An 8082-nucleotide genomic window follows, 5' to 3' on the forward strand; every position below is an offset into this window, starting at 1 on the left:
GTGGCTCTGCGCTCTCTCTCTGAGTCTCCGCTGAAGTGTTGCATCCATTCCCTGGCTCCTCCTAGAGAGGACTAGATTTCCCCGTCTTGGGCAAAGAACCAGAAGCCAGGCTTGCTTATTCACTGCTGAATCTGGGACACAGTCCTCATCTGCTGCAGCCCAAATGGAAATTGCTCGTCCACACAGAGCCACTTGCAGCTGCTTGTGGCTGCTGATGAGGGAGGACTGGTAAAGGACTGGGTATTTGAAGTGGGGCTGCCTTCCACCAACAGCCCATACTTTGGGTGCTGCTATAGTTTGTCCCACATGCCAAGATTCTGGGGGTGTGGCTTCAAGGGGAGTTATTCCTGATTCACTCCTTGTGTGGATGCTCTTATTCTGGATTAAGAGTGTTCTATTCCAACGAAATCCATTTTGGATGTCGATTAAGCTAATCTGCAAGAAGGCACTCTGATTCTGGAATAAGAACATCACCACAGGGAGTAAATCAAGAATAGTTCATCTGCTTTCCAGTCACACCTTACTTTATTCTCGTTTAACAGTCACGTGTAGACAAGCCCTAAGGCCTTCCAGATGATTTGCACCAGCCGAGTGTAGGCCCAGCTCCTCAGCTGCAGTAAATCACTATAGCTCTCACTTTAGTAGAGTGATGGTTGTTCACAGTTGCTGAGGAGCTGGGCCTGGGTCTTTAACTTGGCAGTACCATACCCCATTCCCAAGTGCATCAGGCTTGCTTCCCATCCCAGCCCAGTCTCTGCTGGCCGCCCCTGTTGTGTCTTCCCATTAACTTCCACTAGAGCTGCAAGCACCCAGCCCCTCTGAAAATCCGGCCCCAGAACTGCGGGTCGACTGTGTTGCCTCTTTACACCGTTGGTGGCTAGTCTGGTTTCTAACTGGAGGAAGCTGCTGATTAAACAGGTAGGAGTGGCTGTCTTGGGGGTGGGGGCTGGTGATGGGATGCATGGCACCACTGCAAGATGCCAGCTTGAATCCAGCCCAGCATTGGAGCTGCTACCATCTCATGGCTGGTTGTGAGGCTGTGTGGAATGCAAGGGGGCCCTCAGCAGGCAGCTGTCCACATCAAAGTGAGCCCCTTGATTGGCAGTCCTAGTAATGAGGCCAAGCACTAAGCTGTAGAGACTGAATTCCTGCAGGTGAGCCACAGTGGGGGAATGGAGTTTGCCCTGTTGCTGCCTGCTCTGTGGAGAACCAGGGACTGCAGCCCTCAGCTCTCACCAGCGCTATGGTCAAAGCAGTATCTAATGCCCCGAGTCCATCCAGCTCTCCTAAGGGGCTGCAGGGCAGCTGCTTGGTGCTCTGACGGATTGTCGTACCACAGCCTTGTGAGTGTTTGTGACTTTAGCACCAGGGAAAGGGGCCCAATGGCCAGGTCTAGAGACACTGAGGTCATCTTCATGCCCAGAGGAGGTACAGTTCGGGTAGCACCAGTGTACGTTTCCCCACACTGCCCCTCTGGGGTTCCCCACTGATCCATAGGGCTCTCTCTCTGTGGGGAGAAGACAATGTGCAGAGATTTCTGACGCCTGCATGTCATTTGTTTGGGAGGTTGACTGGTGAAGGCACCCAGCTACTCAAAGGGATTTAGGTATCGAATGTACATCAAAATCCATGGGAAGTGCCTTTGAGGCTCTGGGCCAGTGAGACTATGAAGTCAGAGATCTGGGCTCCACCCTTGGCTGTGCTGCTGACTCCCTGGAGGATCTTGGGCAAGTGCCTTAGCCTTTCTGTGCCTTGGTTTCCCCAGCTGTAGCATGAGGATGAGGCTTCTCCTGACCTTCTGTGGGGTGCTTCAAGGGTTAATTCAGTAACACCTGTAAAGGATTTGAGCTCCTCAGGCTACATCTACACTGCAAACTAGGGGTGTGATGCCATTGCTTGCAGACACATATTCGGGCTAGGGCTCAGCACTTGAGTATAAATAGCACTGTAGCACCAGTAGCACCCATAGCAAGCAGAGGAGACATGACTTAGCTAGTGGGTATGTTCTCAGCATGACTAAGCTGTGCCTTCTCTGCTGCTACCTCGGCCACGCTAATGCCACTAGGTGTTCACAAGCAGGGAAAAAATCACACCCCCTATGTACATATAGCCTCAGCTGGGAGGGCAAAATATTACCATGCATTATGTATTTTACATCACATCAGATCCCTTCTCCCACCACTCATGCACTTTGGCATTCATCAGTAGCTCCTCATCCAGTGCCTCCATTGGGCCGAAAGTGGCACAGTTCACCTGGGTGTGACAGAGATGGCAATGTCTGGACTCTCTTTGGGAGAGCTTCTCATATTCAGGTCATGTGTCATTGTGGGCCAGAGATTGGATGACAGTCCATGGGGTAGGGGGACCCACAGCTCCTTCAGGAACTAAGAACAGTGGAGGGTGAGTAGGCAAATTCACTCAAGTCCTAAAACACCAGAGCAGTGCCACCTGCTGGGCAGGCTGGTGTATATTGATTCAAAATGGATTATCCAGAAACCAACAGACAAAGAAAGGCCTTTTGGATTCATAGACTGAGTTTGAACTGACTCAGGGGGAACCTTCTTTCTGATTCAGCAAATGGACAGAACTTTCTGTCCGGGGGAGCAGGGTGGAGGGCAATCAATGTGGAAGGGCTGGAAGAACTAGACCTACTAGGGCCCCATGAGACTGATGGGTGGCCCCTGGTGAGCTTCTAGCCTGCTAGTAGGAACTTTTATTGTTTTTATGTTTTCTCAGCAATGCTTTCACCTTAGGAATAAATGTGCTTGCTTAGAAAGAGCTGGGTGATAAATTATCACTGTGAGCAGTTATGCTGCTTATAGCCTTTGAAGAGTGAGAGCAAAGTGTAAACAGTGGCCTGTCTAGACAGTCTGACTTGCTGGGGCTATCACAGTGTAGGCAGGGAACCGTGCAGCCTGGAAAACCCCCAGCCAGGAGGGAACAAGACGCATGTCCCTGCCCAAGACAGGTAGCAGCTGAGGGCCAAGGAACCTAAAGTGGGTGCACTTGGTGGCCCATGAGGAGGAAATACAGGTACAGTTGTCCTGAACTGTGATATATAGCGTGAGTTATGGATGGCTGAAGAAAGGTCAGCTGGTTGAGCTATGCAGAGAAAGGCAGCTCTGCACTAAGGAGCAAAGAAAGACAAAGCTAGTTGACTTGCTGTAGTCTCATGACCAGAAGAGGAATGATAGTCCAGGTTCACAGGGAACATCTGGCCCACTGGCAGAGTCCAGCAGGCAGGGACAATCTTGGAGCTGACTCCATGGCGTGAGGCAGGGAGGAGGGTAACAGACTGACTGCATCACTGCAAGTGGGATCATGGTCAGGTGTGCAGGTGGACCAAGGGATGATACAACTGGAGTGGGACTGACTGCATATGGAAACCCAGCTGCTTGTGGACAAGGAGCACCAGCACAAGGAGAACTAGCACCAGCATGAGGAATGAGAGAAGGACAAGGAGCATCAATAGCAGCTCAAGATGGAGACACTGCACCAGCAGGACCAGCTTCAACAACATCACCTTGAGATGGAGAGCCTGTGCCAGCAAAACCATAGTCTGGTATGTGGAGCCAGGCCCAGTGTGCCCAATATGCCTGTCCCAGTGAGTGGCCCAGACTTCATATGACTTTAGGGAGGGGGGTGACCTGGTTGTGGTTCTAGATGTTTTTGAAAGGGGGTGTCAGTTGAACAAGGTGGGGCTGGAGGAAATGGTACAGTTTCTGATTCCACCTTGTCAGGGACAAAGCTTTGGATATTTCCACCCTTATGGGCAGAGAGGACAATACTATGAGTCATGCAAACAAGCTTTGTTGCACAAGTTTAAGTGACCTCTTAAGCATATAGGAGAAGGTTTTGGGGGTGGAGTCAGAAAAAGGGGACATGACCTCTGCTGAGGCTTCAACTCGAGTTAGGGGTTATGTAAGAAAAAGGGGAACTGGCGAGTGTGACGGGTTCGGTCACAGGGACCCCCTTGGGACTGTCACCTGATGTGCTGAGACTGCCTCTGAGCCCATTTTCTCTGCCAGTTTGGGCCTCCAGAACCCTGTCTTGTTGAGCCAGATACACTAATCTGCTGCAACACAGACCCCGGGTCTGACCCATACCCCCAAGGTTGCAGACATAATTGAAAACAGCTTAGCAAGTGCTCCTGTCTCTAGCACCCGGACATCCAGCTCCCAGTGGGATCCAAACCCCAAATAAATCCATTTTACTCTGTATAAAACTTATACAGGGTAAACTCATAAATTGTCTGCCCGCTAGAACACTGAGATATGTACAGCTGTTTGTCCCCCTCCCCCGGTATTAATTACTTATTCTGGGTTAATTAATAAGCAAAAGTTATGTTATTAAATATAAAAAGTAGGATTTAAGTGGTTCCAAGTAATAACAGACTGAACAAAGTAAGTTACCAAGCAAAATAAAACAAAACACGCAAGTCTAAGCCTAATACAGTAGGAGACTGAATACAGGTAAATCTCACCCTCAGAGATGTTCCGATAAACTTCTTTCACAGACTAGACTCCTTCTTCGTCTGGGCCCAATCGTTTCAGACCAACATTGTAGTTTATGGTCTGGGTCCAGCAATCACTCACATCCCTGTAGCTACTATCCTTTGTTTCAGTTTCTTTCAGGCATCATTTTGGGATGGAGAGGCCATCTCTTGAGCCAGTTGAAGACAAAATGGAGAAGCTTCCAGGGCCTTTTATATTCTCTCTCCTGTGGATGGAAACACCTTTGTTCTTCTGTGCAAAATCACAGCAACAAGATGGAGTTTGTAGTCACCTGGGCAAGTCACATGTCCATGAAGATTCAGCTTTTTGCAGGCCAACACCTTGTTTACATATTAGTTCGAACATTCCCAGGAAAGCTCAGATGTGGACTGGCATCTCCCAAAGTCCATTGTCAGTTAAGTTTCTCTTGATTGGGCACTTACTGAGAATAGCCCTTTCTCAAGAAGCTGACCACAGACTTCACTGATGCTACTTGGAATCAAACACATTGAGATACAAGTACATAGCCAATATTCATAACTTCAAATACAAAAATGATACACACATACAGACAGCATAATCATAACCAGCAAATTACAACCTTTCCATAGACACCGTGCATGACCTCCTTTGTACAAGATTTGGTGCAACTATAGGACATTGGTTGCAACAATGATCTATACGGTGATAGTTCATGTTAATAATGTCACAGCAGGGGTGGGGGAAAAACCACAAGTGATGAGGCCTACAAATTAATGGGTATAGAATGTTTCTATAAACTCTGCCACCCTGACCTGAAATCATGGCTAATGGACAATAATCCAGAGATGTAACCATAGCTGGGAAATAGGCAGACCATTATGTGTCTAGTCAGCCTGGATTTGATAGAAAACCTAACAGGAATGGAATGAGCTCAGAAGACAGGGATTGGATCCAAGCAGAGGGAAGCCACCTCTGAGAAGCCCCAGAGTGAGTTGGGAAAAGCAGTGACTCATATGCGGCCAGTGGGGTCACTTTGCCAGGGATTGCCCAGTGCACTGCTGGGAAGGCCAGTTGTACCCCAACCTCACAGAGTTAACAGTGTGACTGAATCTCTGGAGGGAAGGAGTCGCACAGCCAGTCCCCTAATGGCATCTAAAGCTCACGCTGAGCCAACCACTCCCCGAAGCACCACCCACATGTCCGGCTGCACCTGCCTCGAGTCACCAGAGGGAGTGACTGAATGGAGAGACTTTGGGGCTGCTGAGACTAGAGTTAAGCTCTATGTTGTGAAACCACATCAGATGCTCCCAGGGGGTGAAATTTGGATTAAAGTCCCTAGTGTAGATGCCTTCGCAGTGCTCCACCTACAGAACAGATTTCTGTGCAGACCCAGGAAGGGTCAGGTGGCTGGATGTAGATATTCCATATTCCTTGCTTTTGGGGAATGATGTTAAGGCTTTAAAAGCAGGAGGTCAGACCCTCAGTGAGCTCCTGACAGGCAAGGGACTATCAAACAAAATGCAAACAGGCTAGCTGACAAGGAGGAGGGCAGTGGCTCCCCCGTCCTCCCACCGCCCCCCCCCCCCCCAGTATCCAAGAGGAATCAGGTTCCATTCCTAGTGTATGCAAATGAATACCTGAGGTGAGAGGGGGTGAGAGAGCCACCTGCTCCAGGGGAAGGATGAGACCAACTGACTTGAAGGGAAATTCCCTGAATCCTGAAGCCCAAGCGAGGGAAATAAGCTCTCTGCCTACCCTTACCAAGGACCCAGAGGCAGCACAGAGCATGGGGATGGCAGTGTCTCCAGCCAAAAGTAGGGATACTGAAGCAGCTGCGGTGCACTGCCCAGTCTATGGCAGAATTATGACATGCCGTCCAGGAATAAACCTGTGGGTTCTCCTAGGATGCAGGTCAAGCACCTTAGTCACACTGTTAACTCTGTGAGGTTGGGGTACAACTGGCCTTCCCAGCAGTGCACTGGGCAATCCCTGGCAAAGTGACCCCACTGGCAAAGTGACCCCAGTGGCTTCCCTCTGCTTAGCATTCCTTTAGTGGGGAGAGGTGATAGAGATGGCAAGTTCCTACAATCTCTTTGGGTGACCACACTGTATTAATGTATGTATCGTTGTGGGCCAGGTTTGTATATGATTCCATTGGGGGTGGGGGGAACCACAGCCCTCTAGGAACTAAGAACGGGGAGGGGTAACTAGGCAAATTCACTCAGGTTGTAATACTCCAGAGAGGTGCCACCCCCTGGGGAGGCTCCCCTGTACTGGGTCAAACTGGATTCTCCAGAGACCAAAGGCAAAGAATGGACTTTTGTATAAATAGCCTGAGTTTAAGCTGCCTCGGGGCCTTCTTTCTGATCCACTGACTAAATGCACAGAGCCTTCTGTACAGGGGGGTCCCCAATCCTGCCTGGGAAGGGTTGGAAGGACTTTGGCCTACTGTGGCCCCATATGACTAATGGGTGACCTCTGAAAGAGTTCGCATGCATATAAGAACTTTTGTTGTTTTTATATGTGTTCTTGGGAACGCTTTCACCCGAAGAATAAGTGTGCCTGCTTGGAGAGAGTTGTGCAGCAACTCCTAACGGCTGCCAATTACCTTGTTTGTAGTCTTCATAGAAAAAGCAAAGTGCAGACATTGGTCTGGCTAGGTAGTCTGGCTTGCTGGGGATATCACAGTGTAGGCAAGACACTGTGCAGCGTGGAAAACCCTCTGTTAGAAGGGACAGAGATACAGGTCTCTACCCAGAGGTTGATGCCTGGGAGCTCGCAACCTAGTGCAGGTGCCCTCAGTGAACCACAAGTTGCCCTGAACTGTGACTCTGAGTCCCTGGAGAATCTTTCCAGAAGGCCCTCTCTGAGCTCGTGTTCTGTGCCTGCTGGGAAGTTTGATGGAGTTCTGGTGTCTCAGGCACCTTCTCTAGCTGTCTATCAGGATGTATTTTAAAGCATACACAATGTGGGCACCAGCTCTACAGCCTACATACTTGCAGCAGTATGCTATACACTCACCCACACATGCTGTACAATCACACCCACCCACAGACAGAGCAGTGCACTGTCCATCCACCCACCCAAACTCACAGCAGTGTAAATGTGTGTGTCCCACACCCACACACAGGTATAGTGCACCACGCACACACAGTCTCACTCCCCTTGATCAACTTTCCTATGTTTTCCCCACAATGAATTCTGTCCCCTTTTTCCAGAATCTCATTCTGTGATTTCCAACACCTCTGCTCCATTGAATGATCATCCCCCCTTCTCACTCTGTTTGCATTGTGATGCCTGCTAATTCTGTCAGCTGTTAAATTAATTACATGCTGTTTACTTCTGCAGCCAGAGCATTAACAATGAAATCAGGCCTACCCTGCTCCCTGCAGCGATTGATTTCTCCTGCCACCCCCCCCCCCCCCAAACTCAATACATTACCATTTGTCATGCCTTTTGTTCACAGACCTTCAGCCTGCATGTGACAACACTTATATCCCAGCCACTTTGAACTGATTTTCCTCATAAGATTTCCATGAGTCATTGTATCAAATGCTTTAGATCCAGGCAGAGTTATACAGCGTGTCAGCTTCATGCCCTTCCTTTA

Source organism: Gopherus flavomarginatus, chromosome 9 (genome assembly GCF_025201925.1).
Source record: "Gopherus flavomarginatus isolate rGopFla2 chromosome 9, rGopFla2.mat.asm, whole genome shotgun sequence".
Lineage (NCBI taxonomy): Eukaryota > Metazoa > Chordata > Testudines > Testudinidae > Gopherus > Gopherus flavomarginatus.